Below are 19,162 nucleotides of genomic sequence, written 5' to 3' on the forward strand. Positions count from 1 at the left end.
TGTGTATGGATCTACAGAGACAGATTTATGTATGTAGGCATGGCTGTGTTTACATCCCCTACATGTCTTTGAGTACATTTCCTTTCCTTTCTGACATATTGCTGCTGTGTGCTGTGATGAATTCAAGCTTGTCTGTACATGTTAGGTGTACTGTGAGAAGTCCCTCTGGGGATTTAACTTACAGGACATTGAACTTATTAAACCCAGCTGGGACTAGGAGGCAGATGAGTACATAAAAGTACATGAGTACATGAAAAGTTTCAGTCACCCAGGAGGAAGGCACTCTAGTCATATATCGCAGGCTTCGGAGAAAGCATGTACAGCCACACTTGTCAAATATTTACCTTGGATATGATTTTTTTCTTACAAATCCACTATTACATCCTGGTGAATTAGACCTTTGAAAGAGTTTTAATAACTTTACTGTTTAATGATCACTTCCATCTAATACTACTAAATTGCAGAGAAAGCTGGATGAGAAACTGTAAACTTAAAATAGGAGAGAAAAGGTTAAGAATTAGTCATGATAAACTACTAAAACTGTTAGTATCTTGAAAACTACTTAATTCCATGCCCAGAACACTGCTTCAATTTTGATGAAAGGCAAGTCCAAATCCTGAAAAACTGCACAAGCTTGCATTTACCTCTGAAAACATGGCCATTAGAGAGATGATTTCTGCTAGTTGTAAAGCATATTAAACCTTGATATATTTTGTCAAAGAAATGGAAATACTATCCTCCTGAATTAGGTATCTGAATACTTTTGAGCATCTTTATGAATCTCTGTGCTTCATTTTATGTCTAGAATGGCAATATTATTTCTTGTTTACCTCCAAGGCACCCATGCGCATGCACACATGCAGACATATTTGCTTTTAAAATTGCCATCTATGATAATAACTGTAATAAAGAAGAAATAGAATACAAGTAATTGAAAATATTTGACATTTTGTGTGTGTTTTTAGAGGAATAAATGTAAATGGCATAATATTTGGTTATGTGGATGAAATTTTTTTCTTTGAAAAATGAGACATAATTACCTGCTTAAAAATCAGGTTCCATCTTACAGTAACAATGTAATATATAAAAATACAAAAATATACTACACTAATGTAAAAAAGTAGAACATAATTTGCTTTTCAGTTTGTTTTCTTTGTAATTACATTACTGTAATATTTTAAATACACCATCCGGTTGGTCTTTTGTGCTCATTAGGTCTGTTACTTAAAAGAAATACCCACTTCGCTCAAAATGGGAAAAAAGGTCATAAAACACTGACCACTGCACACTTCTATGAGATAAAATGGCAAAATTTTCCAGTGAGTGCACTGACTATATAATAAGCTCGATGTTACCACAAGTGTATGTTGAAAGTGTTTTTTTCAGTATATGTGAATATAATTGAGAGCTATACTGTCAGGTTAGGAGCAATTATTCTAACTTACCATGTACTGCTCCCAAATGATTTCAAAACTAACCTGAAATACCTGATTTATTACTATTCACTAAGAACTTTGAATGATATACCTGAATACTTTGAGAATTGCCTTTAATTACTCAGAAAAGTTTGGGGCCAAAATAAAATTTAAAATCTCAATAATTAATAACAACAACAAACCCCAGGCCCAAACAAACAACCAAAAATCTTCTCATAAAACCCTACAAAACAAGACAAAAAGCTCAACCACAAACATATTTGAAGATGCATTTTCTTCTTTGGGAAATTATCAGTTCATTGTCTTTGGACATATGCATAATAATAATGAATAAATCAGAATAGATCATTCATTGTGACTTCTGTTACTTGTTTTGCTACCATAATTTTCTCAATTTCATTATTATAGTCCATCTCCTAAAAAATAACTGAACAGTTTAACATTGTAAACATTATTCCACAAGAGCTGTGACCTCCATTTTCATGTAAAAAAATCCTAATCCTAATGATGTTTAAGGGAACAAGTTTCATGAGATGTGATTTGATGTTGATTAGGGGATGTATAGCAGGATGAGTATATTACTGTACAAACAGTACAGTACTTTTTGAGGACTCTGTTATGGTTTTTTTAGTCTCATGTGTGACTGTGGCCGTTTCACCAGAGTACTGTTTTTTCTCTGACTTTATATGATTTCAAGAAATCTCTTCAGATTTTGCCATTAGAGTAACAAGCGCACAAAACTGAACTTGATTTTTGAATGAGTTTACTTAAAGGATTTTAAAAATAGTAGTTTGGAAAAAATATTGGCCTTCAAACTATTTCCACTTTCAGAATTGTTATTTATGTATGCTAAGAAAGAAATGTCAACAAGAGATTCTGCAGTTTTCTAGTCTTTCACATAGATGATAGTTCTCGACCTTGTGATCTTTATAAATGTCGAATCCTTATAAGTCAATGTTTAAACAAGGTATACACTTGCTTCTCTCCAGCACTGCTAAAGAAACTCGGTAACTACAATAGCATTCTGTATTCCTTTGCTTTCCTGCAGACCAGTAAATCTTTTATGCAGAAGATCATATGATGAGGGTAAGAATCACAGAAGGCTGTTTGAGAAGGGCAATGAAACCCTTGCATTGAATCTTTTAAGAGAGCTCCAAGTTTCAGATTTCCACCAGGCCTCCTGTCACAATGGAGTCTTGTTTACCATACCATTAATTTCCATCTTTGTTGCAGGTTTATGACACTGACCAGATGCATCTGTTCTCCTACAAAAATCTGTATATATATTCCTTAGAGAAAAGAAATCAAACATGCAATAAGGATGTTTTTAGAGACGTTTCTGCTCAGTGGTTACAGAGAATCTCTCTTTTTCTTAGAAACTCATACACAGGGCAACTTCTTCATTAGCAGTGCTGATCAGTGAGATGAATGAAACATCCTCTATGTTTTCATGCTGAAATAAAAAGGCATTTGCTACTAATGAAGTTTATTTCTAATAATAGAGAGATAAATCAGAATAAGTTTACTTCTATTTTTTATTGATAACTATAATTTAGTACAATCAGACAAACATAAAATACCACAAAGACAATCAGTCTGTGACTACATTAAAAATGAATCTGCTTCCTATGCTTCCAAGACAGTTATTACTTCACACCTATCATATGGTCAAAAACACACTTACTATTTTTCCAACACACCGTCTTTAGAACAAGTTGTTCAAAATAAAAAGATCTAAATTTGGCACATTAAACAAAATTTTCCTAAAGAGCTAGGAAAGGCTAATTAGAAAAGAAAGACTGAAAAAAATCTGTTGGAATGTAAAACCCTCACAGAACTCTTGTCTGGTAACAGGATGAGTCTTGGACTCCTGTGGTATATGAGTAATGGGAGGAAGAAAATTCCACCATCACTTCATTTTAGAGAGTAATCAAAGACCCAGTGAGACATCATAATTTGGCACTGGTACAAGGTAAAACAAACTTGAGGAAAGATTTGTCATTTGGAATCTACTGTGGCCATGGTTGCACTTCATCGGCATCAGCTTGAAAGGTTATCTAGGACAGGTTGCAATGGTATACACCATCATCCTCTTTTTTTCTTTGTCTGGAAACTAAGAGTATAATTCTGTAACAATAAACATCAGGTAAACTAACCTAACCTTTTCTACCTCATATCAGAGTTCAATAGTTTCTGCCCAGGCTCTTTCAGAAATACCACCTACAGAATTTTTATTGTTTAATACCAAAGTTATTCATTCAAAATTACGTGACATTATTTTAATTTATCAGGGTGGTGTAGTAACTCATTTAAATCCTACTGTAAACAAAAAAATCTGCTAGAGACTGGTTTCAGGAATATGTTCTGACATTCAGTGTTCCCATAGAGATCACATAACATCACGTTTTCCTTCAAGAGAAGACCAGATGTGAAATGTAGTCAACGCCTCAGTTTTTAGTAAATAACTCCCCTTGTCACCAGCATCCCATAATCTTTTTTTCCTTCATGAAATAATCATGCAGATCGATCCACAGTTGAACGTTTAAGCACAACCCCATCTCAAGTGCTTCAACGGGGTTTTACCTCTGTTTTAAAATGAATTTGTGCAGCTACTGAGCCCATTATGAGTTGCAGCAACATTGGCAGGATGGTGAAATGCTGCTACCTTCTCAAAGTGTTTCCTCCAGAAGCCACTCAGAGCAGGCCACAGGAGTTGCCATTTCAGGCCCATAAACACACACACACCACAGATATCTCAGTGGAGGAAAGACAGGAAGGGCCTCCTTCATGACATGTTCCAGTAGAGGTTTATTCCAGCATGCTGAAGGGATCAGGGACAGAAGACCCCAACCATGTGGTTCTCAGTGGTTAAGCAGGGCTCAGGAACAAATGGTCTGAGGGCACAGGGATGGTACAAAGGGCAGCAACATGTAGAGGGAATGATGGATGAACAATTGGGGTGAGCAGGGTTAAGTGACCAATAAGGGAAGAAATTTAAGGTAATAGTTCTGCAGGGCACCATGGGGGAAGTCTTATCTTTCAGCCTAGGCAGGGAAAACCCTATGGTAAATCTTTCCAGGACAAAGCCTGGAAGTTTCTCTGAGGGGATTTTTAGGATTCCCACAATGAGTGGGACTTACCATGGGGTTTATTTCTTATTTAGCGAATTTACAACCTCCTACAAGTGGGATTCTCTCCTGGACATAGCACAAGTTCAGTCTTTTGTACCTATTAGTTTAGTAGCCTATTCCTGCAATCTACTGTCCTGTAACTTTCAGCTTGTAAAGTTCTTTGTCCATTAAAGCACGCCATTTGTACTTCTTTGTTCTCAATGGGATCTACTATAAAATTGTATTTCTCAAGACAAGTAGCAAACCATTGATTTGGACCCACAATTCAACTTTTTGGGGGTACTCCCTCTACCCTGACTATTTCTAGCACTGTAACAATGTATTTCCAGCCTTCTGGTTCTCATTTTGAGGGAGCACTACATAGTAATCTACTTGCTGAGTTTCCTGAACAGATTTTCAAAGTGTCCTTTTGAAACGTGCTGTATCATTGTTAGAGGAAAAAAGTCAGTCTAAAATTTGTCTCATCAGGACATTCTCATGAGCCATCCTCATCTCAAAGCTCACTGAAATAGCTGGGGAGTTCAAGCCACTTCCCTGCAAGTTTCAATGGATTTGTATGCTGTATCTAATCTTTGCTACTGCTCAGGGGATGAAGGAGCAAGGGGTCATGCTGCCTGAGCTTGATCCTGACCGCCAGCTCTTCCAGCACAGCACTGCATAGCCCATGCAGTGGTCACTTCATTTGTGCTTTGTCAAAACATTCCTGCCAAACACAGATGCACTCCCCGGATGCACTGTCTGGAAGGTTTGTGACTTGAGTATTTTTGAGTGAAGTCAAAAGGTATTTTGGGTGGGCTGAAATCCCACCCTAGAGCCTGGTGTTTCTTGTCCCCTGTATCCACATGTGTAACTCAGCTGTTCACATTCTTTTGATTAACTCAAGGTGAAGCATTTAAACAACCAGTCCATCCATTCAGCAGATCCATTCAGGTGTTGCAGCCATTCATCCAGACCAAAATCCCCTGGGTGTCCTTGGCACTGAACAAAGCTTTGCCCCCTTTACAGCAGTCCCTCTCTTTCCTATGTCCTTCCCTCTCCTTGAGGCTTCCTGGCACTCTAGGTGCTCATTGAATAGTCACATTGTTCTTTAAACTATCTACTAGCTTTTTCTTTTGTAAAATGTGGTGAATAACTGGTTCATTAAATTGTTGTCATCTCCGCCTTTTCCATCACAAATTGGTGCAGTAGGTAAAATGAGATTTTTTAAAAATTATTTTCCATTTGTACTTTTGCCTTTTGGAATGTCTTTTGTTTAAAAAACACAACTGAATCATACAACAGATGGAGTTTTACCAGTAATCCACTCTGGTTCAGCATTTATTCTTTTTCTCCCAACATTGTAGTACCATTTCAATCTAATCTAAAGGATGCAGAGACAGAGAACATACTAAAAAGTAATAAACCTCTTTACAGTTAATAACTAGCTAAAGTGTAACATTCAAAGGGAATTTACATTACTTCATTCTATTTTCATTAGTGTTTTCATCAAAAATTAAAACAGAGGACCATATTTTAATATTTTAATGGAAAATAATTAAATAATGAAAAATATTCAGATAATATAACAATTTTTATTACTAGGTCAAAAAAAATCCAAATCAAGTCAAATATGGTTTACATTATGTGATTTTTGTTCATATGGATAATTATAGGTAATTTCCCTCTCACATGTTGTACTATAAACACACTTCTTTTGAGTTGTTTCAGACTACCTTGCTTCTATTTCAGCCTAGCAAAATGCTTTCCAGGTTCTTAACAAAATCTGTTTATCAAATTTGATCACCAACTGCAGTCTGAAAAAAAGATACACTGATCTCTGCAAAATTCTAATTGGATATATTGGGAACTAATCCTGAGTGATTGCCAAATTATTGATCAAGTGGCAAGGTAACTCTTTGGCAATCTGAGTAGAAATGGGATGGCTCTTTGAGGGGTACTTAAATAAGAGTAATACTTTGCTGACTTTAATTGTCACACCTACAAATGTTCTGATTTTGGGTAAGAGCTTTGGTTAGGTAGTATTTTGTGCTGTTTCTTGATTTTCAGAAGTATTTTTTAATCATGCGTGGATGCTTTTTTGTTGGATGTGTCATTAGCAAAAGCATTTTTCGTGTTTTTATTTACGTATATTTCAGCTTTTTAATGTAAATGCACGTCTAAGTAAAAAGGCTTCTCTCTTCAATAATATATGATGCTTGGACTGCAAAGCCTGTAAAAATTATACATAATTGATCCTGTCAGCATCAACCCAGATTTTAAATAGTATATATCCAATGAATGACATCACATTTATGAAGAATTGGGAATGATGAATGTACACTACTGCTAATGAATACTACCATCATGATATCTATTGAAAAGTTATGATTCATTGCAGATCTCTTCAAATGCTGTGCTGGTCTAAAATAATGCAGACAATGTCTTCTCACAGAAGGAAATAACTTACAAAATTAAATTATACTTCTCAATTTTAGAGCTGCTATTGCAATTTAGATTTGTATATATATGATTACATAACAAAGTACCACAATTTCCAAAGACAGTTAAAACAAAACAGATAGCTTATCGCAGCTTCAGTCTCGAGTCCTTTAGCAATCACAAATAAATACAGTCACACTCATAAATCCGTAACTCCCAGATCTGGTTGTATTCTCCCAGATGCTGTTCTTCATTAACATGACATCTTCAGTTTATGTGTAATATAAAGACATCACCCTGAAATGCAAACACAATATTTAGAGTTAGGTAAATGCAGTTTGTGCAATTCACCTGTTCCTGAATTCATATCTTAACTTTTATAGTTTACACGGTCACATCTTCCCATTTTAATTATTTTTGGTTTACTGATTTGTAACAAATTGTTCCCACTTAGACTTGAAAAGATATTCGGGATAACTTCAGACTCACATTTTCCCTGGAGAAAACACATTTTCTCTGACCAGTTCTGCTTTTCTTGGCTTAGCCTGGTCCTCTGCTTTGAAAAGGACAGCTTTGCCTCTCTTCAGTCTGTCTCCTGCTCTGAGAGTTTATCCACAACCTTCATGTGGATAATACACAGGTTTTGGCCAGCAGACTCTTGTTTTCTTTTAGGCTTCAGAAATGTCCCACTCTATTCCTTCTTCCTCCACTATATTTTTTCAAGCTACTCTCCTAGTGAAGATACTTGTCATAGGCATTGTTCACTTGTTAACTACAGTAATGCAGAATTTAATCTTGTTGTGTGTATTCACACATTAACTATCAGTCTTTTACATTTTCAGACTGACAAACCAACGATACAAAAAAACCCTAAAACCAAAACAAACAAACACTCTGTCCAAAAATATATGACATGAAACTGAGAATTTTTAAATGTTTATTTTCTACTTTCATTTACTTTATTACTTACTAAGTGTTTTAAAGTAATAACCACATGATTATTTTAGTTTGAAGGTGCTTGTTTATTTCTGTTGAATAGTTTATGGTGAGTATAGAACAAATAAAAAATGAGTAGTGTGACACAAAGTAATCTACCCCATGTTTCTGTTCAAATGAATAATAAATTCCACAGGGGATATTGATATTTTTCTACATCAGTCCATTCCAGTTTAATATATACTCTATTTTTACAGCTGATTAGAAATAAAGACACTGAAAATGATTTTCAGTGTAATTGGTTCCCCTCCTATTGAAGGAGTAGAGGAATATGCCTACAAAGGCAGCAGCTAAACTTGGTCTAATAGATTTCTCTGGTAGATAATAAAATGAGACACATAGGAACCTTTCCCCAGTGGCATTGGTATTGTGCTATATGAACCTTGACAAACGTTCTCAATTTCAATCATCAAATCACCTTTTTCATTCCGTAGGAAGTGGATATAAAATGACTTTTCTGAAAAAAAAAAAAAAAAAAAAAAAAAAAAAAAAAAAAAAATAAAGACTTAATCAAACGAAAATGTTAATGCTTGATAAAATCAAACCATCAGGAATAAATCTAGTAAGAGCAGGAGAATGTTGAGAGTTGTTATTACCAATTATATATGCTTTGGATATGCTGGCATTATATTCTAAAAAACATGTATCATATTACGACCACTAATGGTTAACAATGCTGTGTAACAGCTTGTGTAAAAATAGTGAAGTGAAATCCTTTCTCAGTATGATTAAGTTTGTTAGTTTCCTATGGAATAGAAGCTTGTGTTTTCAGGACAGTGAGTAATATTGTCCAAGCATTTATCATATTAGCTTTGGGCTGACAGTTGTTAGCAGATCATCCTGGTTTTATTTTTTTAACTACAGTTTATCTTTAGAAAATAGCAGCTAATGGCTATCCTGAAGAAACACTATTCTGAATATTTGGCCAGCAGCAATGATCCAGATACAGCAAAGATGCAACTCAGAGTTGTGTATATTCAGGCAACTATGATAAAATAGCATTTCACCTTGTGAAAGGGTGACATTTTTGTGAAAAGTTGTGCCTTATGTTCTATATTAAAGTTGATCCTTCACTGTACTAGAAAAATGCCTAAGCATCATCATAGGTGGTTCCTCAACATTTTTTTTCTAATTAATGCCTAGAGAAAAATCACTGCTAGCTTGCCAGAGTACCTACAGAGACATAACCCACTTTTAAAAACTACCCAACCAAACATAATTCTTAATAGTAATAGTGACATTTTCTGCAATGTGCTGGATGTTCTACATGGAGACTCATGATACCTTTCAAATCTTTGGCAAACATCCCATTTTCTGCCACTATTTTGTTGACATTGGAAGTGAAGTGAGTGTTTAGATCCTTCCTTTTTGATAAAGCAGAGAGGAGATACACTATAGATTATGTGTCAATTAACCCTTTTTTTTTTTGCAGCAGAGACTAACCTCAGCCACTTGTTTCCTGGAGGGAATTGGAAAATTCTGGAGGCTGACTTTTCCTAACTCTTCTCCAAACTTAAAAGTAACAGAGAAAAGAATCATATATTTGTAAAATAAATTAGGTATAATCAAAGAAATTATTCAAATAGATGATGTATTGTATGAAGCTTCTTTTTGTTTGGGTTTTTTAATACCTGGAAATTACCTTATGTGATTATTTCCATAATGTAATTCCAAAAATAATTGAAAGATACTTAGTACAATACTGAGATCTCATATATTTTTTTAATTAGTATAGCATATGTAAGCTAATTAAAGTGTTTTCAATGGGTCTTTAAACTGACTTAGTCTTAATTGTCAGATTTTTTTTTTTAATGGAAGTTTTTTTTTTTTATTATTCTCAAAAACAAATAGAGAAATTAGTTCAAGCAGAAAGTGATTAACAATTAAGCAAAGTCCATAACTGAGCATATTGACCAAATAGAAACTAACGGATGAAGCCTTGATGTAGTGCATGAACCAAACATTAAATTTGATGAAATAGACATCTGAACACCTATTCCTATTTTCATGTGGAAAAGGAGCAGAGCATCCCTGGAAGGAATCTTTATAGAAATTTAGACCTTCTAGCTTTGCTGCTGATAAATACATAATTAACTTTCACTCTTCTTCTGGAATGAGTAAAACTTAATTGAATATTCTGCTTCAGAAGTGTAGAATACTTTTGTACCAGTATTTTACAAGCAGCATTTTCTGAAATCCAAATGTATCACCATCTTATCAAGATTATTTTGAAACAGAATATTTACATCCTTCTGCTAGTAGACTTACATGTTTACATCAGCCCCATAATACTTATGTAAAATCCCCACTGCTCAGAAACTGAGTGGTTCCTTTTCCTTCTGCTGTGAGCAGTGTAGTAGTACAGAATGATTCCTGAGCTTGCTCTGACTTCTGAATCAAGCAGCTCTGCTACTGCAAGTCATCAAGCTTAATTAGCTCCGTTGTGCTGTATTGCTATTTTGATTTTCATATGTGTGAGCTTGTCTCCACATCATGTTTTTGAAGTTTTACGATAATGTATGAGGGACTTCAAGGTTTATTGCTTTAGAAGAAAAATACAGAAGCTAAAAATGACTGTCCATCTAGTCCTCCAATATTCACTGGAGAATGAGAAGTTACATACTAGCATTAAATTTCTAATTGATAAGATACACAAACATAATAATATGTACTAGATTGTGATTTAACCCAATTCTATGCAACTGAATAGAATATGTTTAAGGGTTTAACCCTTACCCATAAAGCTCCTGTGTCATTTTTTATCCTCTTGTTTTTGGTCTGTTTTTTGTATGTGTGTGTGGGTTGGTTGTTTGAGTTTTGTTTGGGGTTTTTTGATTGTGTCTTAAGGTTTGCTTTTTTTTTTTTTTTTTTTTTTTTTTTTTTTTTTTTTTTTTTTTTTTTTTCAAATCTTTTTTGAGTTCTTGCTTTTGTAGTTATAGAATTTCAATAGACAAGTGGCAGGTTCTCCAGACTCCAGAGTACTCCAAAACCTTGCAGCTAGGACTGTCTTTCTCATGACAAGTATGGATACCTGTGCAATTAAGAGCAAGCTGAGCTACTGTAGTCAGCATTTTTATTGCTGTTCAAACTGTGGAATCAAATTACATGAGCCATGATCTGTGCAGGATCCTTCATGATATATAACACTCTATAATTCTCGTGAAGTTTTCAGTTTAGAATTAGATGAAAAGTTTCATGGTAGTTTGCAAGATATCTGATAACTCACCAGGTTATGCAATCCTAAATATTTCGAGCTAAATAATATATATTTTGGTATAAAGGTTTGGACATAAAAAGAATGTCTCCAGTCTTCTCCATCTGCCAGACTGGAACATACCCAGATGTTAATAGAAACATCACAGGTGACTGCAGACTGTCGCCTTACATTGCTCTCTAGACCACTGGATATTAACTCAGGTGAATATCTCTGTTGAACTCTTCCTGTTCACTCAGCAGCAAAAATTTCTTATATTCAGATTCCAGGTTCTAATTTTGTATGCCAGAAAACATGTACTCATTTTAATGGGCTGGAAATTCCCCACTTTGAATTAACTTCGGGTAACCTTAGACATGTGCAGTACAGCTGTCTATAAGAACTCTAAAATCACTTTTTATTCAGTAAATTTATAAAAAGGTACAATTCATCCAACCTACTCAAGATGTTTGCCTCCATTTAAGAGGAATCATATTATGAAAGCATTTCTTTTTTCCATTGCCTTTGAAGAAGTTTAGATTAATTTACATTGTACATAACAGCCTTTAACTGAATGTGCACCATCCTGTTTCCATCAAGTAGTAAGAACACCCAGAGGGAAGTATTTACTTGATATACGGGACTAGGAGCTATGTAAGACAAGGCATGCAGATGCTAATCAGTGAGGTCAAATAAAAATGTGTTGAATATGTATTGTGTAATCATAATATGGAACATTTGAAATATTGCAGACAGCTGTAAGGTGCAGTGAGGTATAAAACTCTGTATATACTCAAGGCTAAGCAGAGAGGTTTGTGTCATTCAAGTAAGAAAATGGAAACTTACATGGTGACAGGGGGGTTAAATCTTTATATTAAAAAATAGCCTATTACTTTTGGTAGTGTAGCTCAGGCATGAGGTCCATAGAATTAAATTACAGGCTAGGGCATTATTCATTATTGGAACAAAGCACTGCAATAAGAGTTGACACAAAATTATCCAAGTAAAGGTATCAATGTCCTGTATTGGATGGATCATGTCAATATGGGCAGTATTCTGACACCAGAGAAAAGAATATATAGTAATATAAGTATATATAAGAATATATAGTAATTAGTCGGAGTCTGTTTAATTCAGTCCATTTAATTCAGATTTCTTCCTTTGTCAGAGCTTTTGTTTTAAAATTACATATTTCATTACAGATTTCAATTTCCTCTCATTTATCTAATTTAACAAAAGAGGTTAAGAGAGGTACTTATTAATAACTCTTTTATTTTCCCCTCTGCAGTGTTTCAGAAAAAAAAATGTTTTCTGCAAAATTGTACTCAGGAGTGAAGATATATCAATAATTATGAATTGATTTACATAGAAATAGGCTAATTATTATGTTGACTGATTTGAAATATTCATTGTTTAAAATTTTAAGCTCTGATTATATTTTAAGGAGATTTTTATTGCTTTATAGATTGTCTCAGAGCATCATTTGTAATTGGCTTTGGAGTTCCTAAAATTCGGACACAGATGTTTCTTATTATTTTAACAAGAGATAAAAGCTCTTTCTGTAACACATGTTGCTTTTCAATTGTTTTTAAAGTAGATGGGGGGATCCCTTTGGTGCCACCTATCTTCAGATAAAAGGGAAGAGAGAATTTGGTAAATGGTATCTTATTTTGTTCTTTTATAGAATTATGTATACTATTTTTTTCCTTCTGCCTTTGGTATTTCCAATTAATGTAATGATTCCTTAATTTTTTTTTTTTTTTTTATTTTTTTTTTTTTTTTTTTTTTTTTTTTTTCCAAATCACAAGTTAATATTTGGAAAAAGCTGTAGTAGTTCATCACATCTCTGAAACATTCCTCCATACAGCAAAATACAATGTGTCCATCATATATTTATATTGGTTGTTTCTTGTGGAAAGAACAGTAAAACCTTGGGAGAGTAATATCTTATTTCCTTGAGATTTTCATTACCATGGGATAAAAAATACAGACTGTTGCAGTGTGCATTTTGGGTTTTCTAAGGTTTCTGTAATTTTGGTATTAAGTTTCTGTAAGTGTTCATCCACCCCCATCCGTTTCCCTTAATGGCTGTCATCAAGTCACATAATAGGCCCGAGCCATCCCCATTGTATCTCTTAACAGCCTTGGCCTAGGCCATTGTAGAGCTATTGTATGTTATCTGTGGACACTCCCTGGTACTTGATGGTTCTGGCTAAGCCAGGTGGCTCTGCCAGGCCTCGGGTATCATCCACACCCCTTTTTCCCATACATGTCAAACGTCCAGCCCCCTGTACCTAAACCCCTCCCCTTCATTTCCATCTGTAACGCCCATGTTGATAAGGACAAGCAAGAACTCTCACAACCACTCACGCTTTGACCACCTGGGCCTCTGCCCTGAATAAACCCTCCTAAGCCACACCAAGTGTAAGTCTGCCCCATTCTTCCAAGCAAGGTCACGTCTCCGTCTGAAATCTGGACCCAAAGGATCAACTCGTTTGTATGGTATCTGAAGAGCAGAGCTAGCTGGACAGACAAGCTCAGAAGGACCATACCAGACATTGGTGTTTGTAGTGTAAAAGTCATCTATTTAAAAGATGTGTAGCATGTGTGTGATGTAACTTGACTTGTACAGAAGGGTCCAGCTGGCGTAGGGATTGGCTGCCACAGAAGGCTTCACTCCATTGCTTCAGACTGGGGTGATGCTGAGGGAGGGAGGGATGGGAGGCAAAAACTGAAAGATAAAAACTCAAGTAAAATATGCTTTATGCTGGTGACATATCTGGAGTCAAGACTGAGTTATGCATTTAAAGTTTTCTTTTTTTTTTTTTTTTTTTTTTCAGGTAGGGTGCAATTATATTATCATGGCCCGTTGTTAATGTTACAATTACATGCTGTCCTACTACTGTATAAAAATAGTGCAAACACTGTAAATAATTGCATATAAAATCCATATAACAAGATTAAGTTTCAACATTCTCTCAGGAAATTCTGAAATTAAAAAAAAAAAAAAAAAAAAAGAACAAAACCAAACAAAAAACCCCAGATGTACCCTAAGTCTGTTCCTTATGCAGATTTTCATTTTAGGAGTACTGTTAGAAATTTGATTTTGGTCATTTGACTTTTACTATGGGGTTGTTAGTGTAATGGCTTTACTTTGTAACTAGTGTGTATCTTTTAAACCATATTTTCTGGTAAAATAACCCTCTTTAGTATCTGACAGCAACATTGTGTTTTTTTAAATAATGAATGGTTAGTCTTAAATGCTTTGAGACATTTATAATTACACCTTAAAGTAATTAAATGATTCAGTATCTGTAAGACAGATGGCTGTACCACAGAAACCAGCCTCACAATTGGCACTAATTAGCACCCTTGTTGGAATCTCAGCAGTGGCCAAAATATTAAATGGGTATCAAAACTAAATTACTCTGCCAGAGAGAGTTTTTCCAAGTTGATATATTGATAAGAGATTGTGAATCCCTTAATTGCATGTATGCTTGCTCATAATTATTTTCTGAAAGCAAATAGGTAACTTCAGACTCCTGTAAAGATAAATATTGTTTTTCCCAATAAACTAAAATTAAAGGGTTCCATGTTTGTGAGAACTGAGAGAACACATTTCTCAGAAGCTAAAAATGCCAAAGTTACTGTGAAAATACATGTATGTTACTTCTGCTTTCTATCCATGTCCATATGCAGTAATTTCTCGAGGCTAATTCCAAATGTTATGGCTTTATAGTACTTATTTCTTCTTGAAGAAAGACTTAATTTTTAAAAATGAAGAAATGCATGTACATATCAAATAATATAGCATAGTGCCTTATGAAATGTGGTTGTTAAAAAAACACATGAAAGAACCTTATTAGTTGTAAAAAAAAAAAATCCAGAAATACTTACCATGAGTTTTTTTCAAATTAAAGTTGTGCAGATGATCTACATATATTGCAAAACAGTGAAATGAAAGTCCACAGTGAGATGAAGGGCAACGGCTGAAAACTGAAAATTAAATTCTTTCTGGAAAGACCTTGACAAAACAGACCATGATAACTCCCTAATGACACATAAATTATATAAATATATAAAATCTGAAGGAATTTAAGACATTAGTTCAGAAACACACTTTTAATTAAAATATATGAATGCTTTTAATTTCTTATAACTATGAAATAAAATATAAAATTCCTACTCAATCACCACAACCTTATAAATAACTACACTCAGTCCCTTTTACAGCCTAGCTTAGTTGCAGGAGGAGGGGAAGGTGACAAAGTAGGGAAAGACAGGTTCAGTGGACTTCAATTCTGCAATGATGGTGTTGCAGTACACAACAACAACAACAACAACTTCAAAAAGAAGGATTAGTTACTTATTTCTCTTATTTCTTTTCCATTCTTGAATTAGTTTGGGTAGCTGTACTAAATGATTTGGACACTGTCCCTCTTCACTTGTCACTTTTCCTTGATCTCTGACAAAACTCTGACCTTCTAGTGTATGCAAATGCATGAATTTGTGGGTTTTTTAAGGCCTTTAGTATTTCTAATTAAAAATCCATTCTAACCATCTAATCCATTCATCTTTTCTCAGATGATTTTCACTTATAAGAACATTTTTACAATAAAAAGGGTTCATAATAACTGGGTTTCCTATGGAAGGTGCTCAATTGGCTTCTCTGGAGTGACAGTACTTTATCTTGGCCAGCAGAAAATCCATGCTGGTACAATTTCAATAGTTATTTTCATCCTTTTTTTTGTGAATGGGAGAATAATTCAGTTTCATTTCTGGTAAATGATATGACAGCTTCTAATTGTGTAGATAACTATAGGCTAGTTTGTACTGGGATTTAGTTCCAGGTAGTGTGTCAGTGTTCCTCTTACTGGCTGCCTTTGAGAATGTTTTTAGTATAGCAGTAAATGTGGAACAGTCTAGTTAGTTTTTTAAATTTGAAAGAAAATGTTAGAAATAACTCACTTTTTTGATACAATTCAGTGCAGATCAAGTCCTCTAAGCAAAACCCCCTTGTTTCTTTGTAATGAGGCAGCTGAGTTGGATGTGTATCTCTCCCAAGAGGCAAACATCCTCCTCCACCCACCCCCCCTCCGCCTCCCTTCTGGGACAAAATGGGAACTTTCTAACTTTCTATACCCTTTTGCTGCCAGAGGCAGTCCCCTTTCCTATTGGATGGTACTCAGGAACTTATACTCCCTCCCAACTGCTTACTCTTCTTTCCTGTCCCCTCTCATCCTTCTTCCTTTTTTGGTCCTGTCTTTAACCCTGCTCCTCTCCCAGTTCTCAACAACACCCAACAGATTAAACAAAACACGTCCAAAACAGAGATAACAACAAATAGAAAACAGAAGCAACAATTTTCATTCTTTTACTCAGTAATCTTTTTGGGCTGAAGCAATATGTTATTTCATCTCTCACAAATAAAAAAAAACAAACTCCAACTCTTTTCCTAGAGCCTTTTAAGAACACTAAGGTAGTAACTACCTAATATAGTCACTGAATTCATGTAGTTCTGAAATCCAAAGTCTTGTTGAACCCCATGTCTTTGAGAGAAGTAGAAAGCAGTCTAGAGCCCCTGCCTTTGCCTGCTGATTACTGCCCTAGCTCTCAGTGAGACTTTGAAGATGCCTGCTTCTCTTGTTTTATTAATTAGGGTTTCAGGTGTACTAATAATGCCTTATTTATGGAGGGAATTAGTGCACAATTGCTAGCAAATAGCAATTCACATAAGAACCCAAATTTTGTACAAACCTCCCAATGCACACTATCTTTAGGAAACAGACTGTGGTCATTACTTCATTACTGAATGGCACCAGAAGCAACTTGCAGTCCATACTCAGTGGATTTTACAATATATGCAATTTTACAATATATAAGCAACAATAATGCTTTAGTCACTGTTTTGTTTTGAGTTTTTTTTTCCCCCAGTCAAGGCTTAATTTACACAGAACCCTGAAACTTTGTTCATGGAATTTTATAGACTGAAAGGAGGATTAAAACTCACAACCAAATTATGACAAACCCGCCCTGATGCCTAATAAACACACAGAACCTACCTGGGACTTAGGAAGTCCCTGAGTCCCTGTTGGAAACAGCAAGGGTATGACTTGGCATATTATGGCATATTATTTATCATGGAATGCTTGCTCTCAAAATGTCTGTTATTGGCCACTCCAGCCAGAACAGTGAAGTAGTGGGTGGTTGATGTGATCCAGCAGTTTGTCTTTGTTAGCTAAGATGACTATGGGAAGGAGGTGGGGAGAATTGGCTGGTTTTAACAAATTGGCTTGAAAAATGTTGCCCACACTTGTACCAGTAAACTGTAGTAAGAGTCCAATCATCTTCATGCTTAACCAGAATTTAGTTTAATGTTTTTGCTACTGTTTTACTCCCACACTTAGATGAAGGGAGGTCTCTGCTTTAGGTGCATCAGTGTAGTGGGTATATCAGAAGTTGCTACACAAACCCTTACAATACAAGAAAAAAAACAGTACGTAAGATGATTTATTTATAAGAATACTCATAAAAGCTCAAGAACTGAGATTCCATGCTATTATTATTAAAAATATTAGAAAACTTAAAAATTTTGGGTAGGTATCTTTTAAAATTACTATTTGAAATTAAATATAGAAGACAAAAATAGATGGCAAAATAACGTGTTACATACAATATCTAATCTTTTAACTAAAATAAAAATAATGGAAAAACAGTACTGTGGAAAGAGCTCCAGGGGTCCTGGTTGACAGAAAGTTGAACATGAGTGAGCAGTGCCCTGGCCAGAGCCAGGAGGGCCAACCCTGCCCTGTGGGCATCAGGCCCAGAATGGCCAGCTGGGCAAGGGAGGGGATTGTCCTGCTCTGCTCTGCACTGGGGCAGCCTCACCTTGAATATTGTATGCATTTTGGGGTACTACAATATAAGAAAGATTAAACTATTAGAGAGAGAGTCCAAAGGAGGGCAAGATGGTGAAGGGCCTTGAGGGGAAGCTGTATGAAGAGCAGCTGAGATCACTTGGTCTGTTCAGCCTGGAGGAGGCTGAGGGGAGACCTCACTGCAGTTACAGCTTCTTGTGAGGGGAAGAGGAGGGGCAGACACTGATCTCTTCTCTGTGGTGACCAGGGACAGGACCTGAGGGAATGGCTTGAGGCTGTGCCAGTGGAGGTGTAGGTTGGATATTAGAAAAAGGTTCTTAACCCAGTGGCTAGTTGGGCACTGAAACAGGCTCCCTCAGGAAGTGGTTACCGCACTAAGCCTGACAGAGCTCAAGAAGCATTTGAACAACTCTCGGGCACATGGTGTGACTCTTGGGACTGTCCTGTGCAGAACTGAGGGTTAATGATTTTTTGGGTCCCTTCCAACTCAGCATATTCTGTGATTCTGTGAAAACAAATGGTATATAGAATACAAATACATAAAGTCAAAGATGCTTTCCTTGGTGTGCAGGGATTGTTTCAACCCCACAGATGAAAGCCGGGTTGCTATATTAGAGACTCTGCATTTCCTGGGAGATTCTTCAGTAACGTGAATGAGAGATCCCTAATCCTATGCAATTAGTTCTTTCCATTCAGTTCTAGTGCAAATTCAAGGGCATGATTTCAACTGTAGTCTGGGAACAGATTACTTATATTAAATAAAGTAATACAAGGACCTTATGTTGTGATCCTTTGCCACGTGTTTCATGGCTTATTACAGCCCTGGAAGTGGCAAGATTGATCAGTGACTGAATGATGATCTGAACATGCTGTTAAACAGAACCTGTAGCTTAGAGCTTTTTTGTCTGCTCTGGAACTCAATTCCACTGCCTCCAACTGTGACTTGCTCATTTGCGAAGTGCCTCAGGAATCTGTGTGAGGCTCAGCCAGTAGGTGCTTCTCAGCATGGTGTGATTTAGCAGATGAAAAGTGTGCAGAATATAGTTTTACTTTAACAGTTTCTGCAGCGATCATTTTCCTGTGGTGTTCAATTATGTGTTTCACAGTAGC

At 35.6% G+C, this 19,162-nt stretch overlaps 1 protein-coding gene across 1 annotated transcript in view; it reads left to right on the forward strand.

Moving 5' to 3' along the window:
• The window catches only part of CSMD1 (CUB and Sushi multiple domains 1), a 1,076,561-nt gene that overhangs the window by 484,198 nt on the left and 573,201 nt on the right, over positions 1-19,162 (forward strand). The window lies entirely within an intron of this gene.

The sequence above is a fragment of the Zosterops lateralis genome, assembly GCF_965231275.1.
Source record: "Zosterops lateralis genome assembly, chromosome: 3".
Lineage (NCBI taxonomy): Eukaryota > Metazoa > Chordata > Aves > Passeriformes > Zosteropidae > Zosterops > Zosterops lateralis.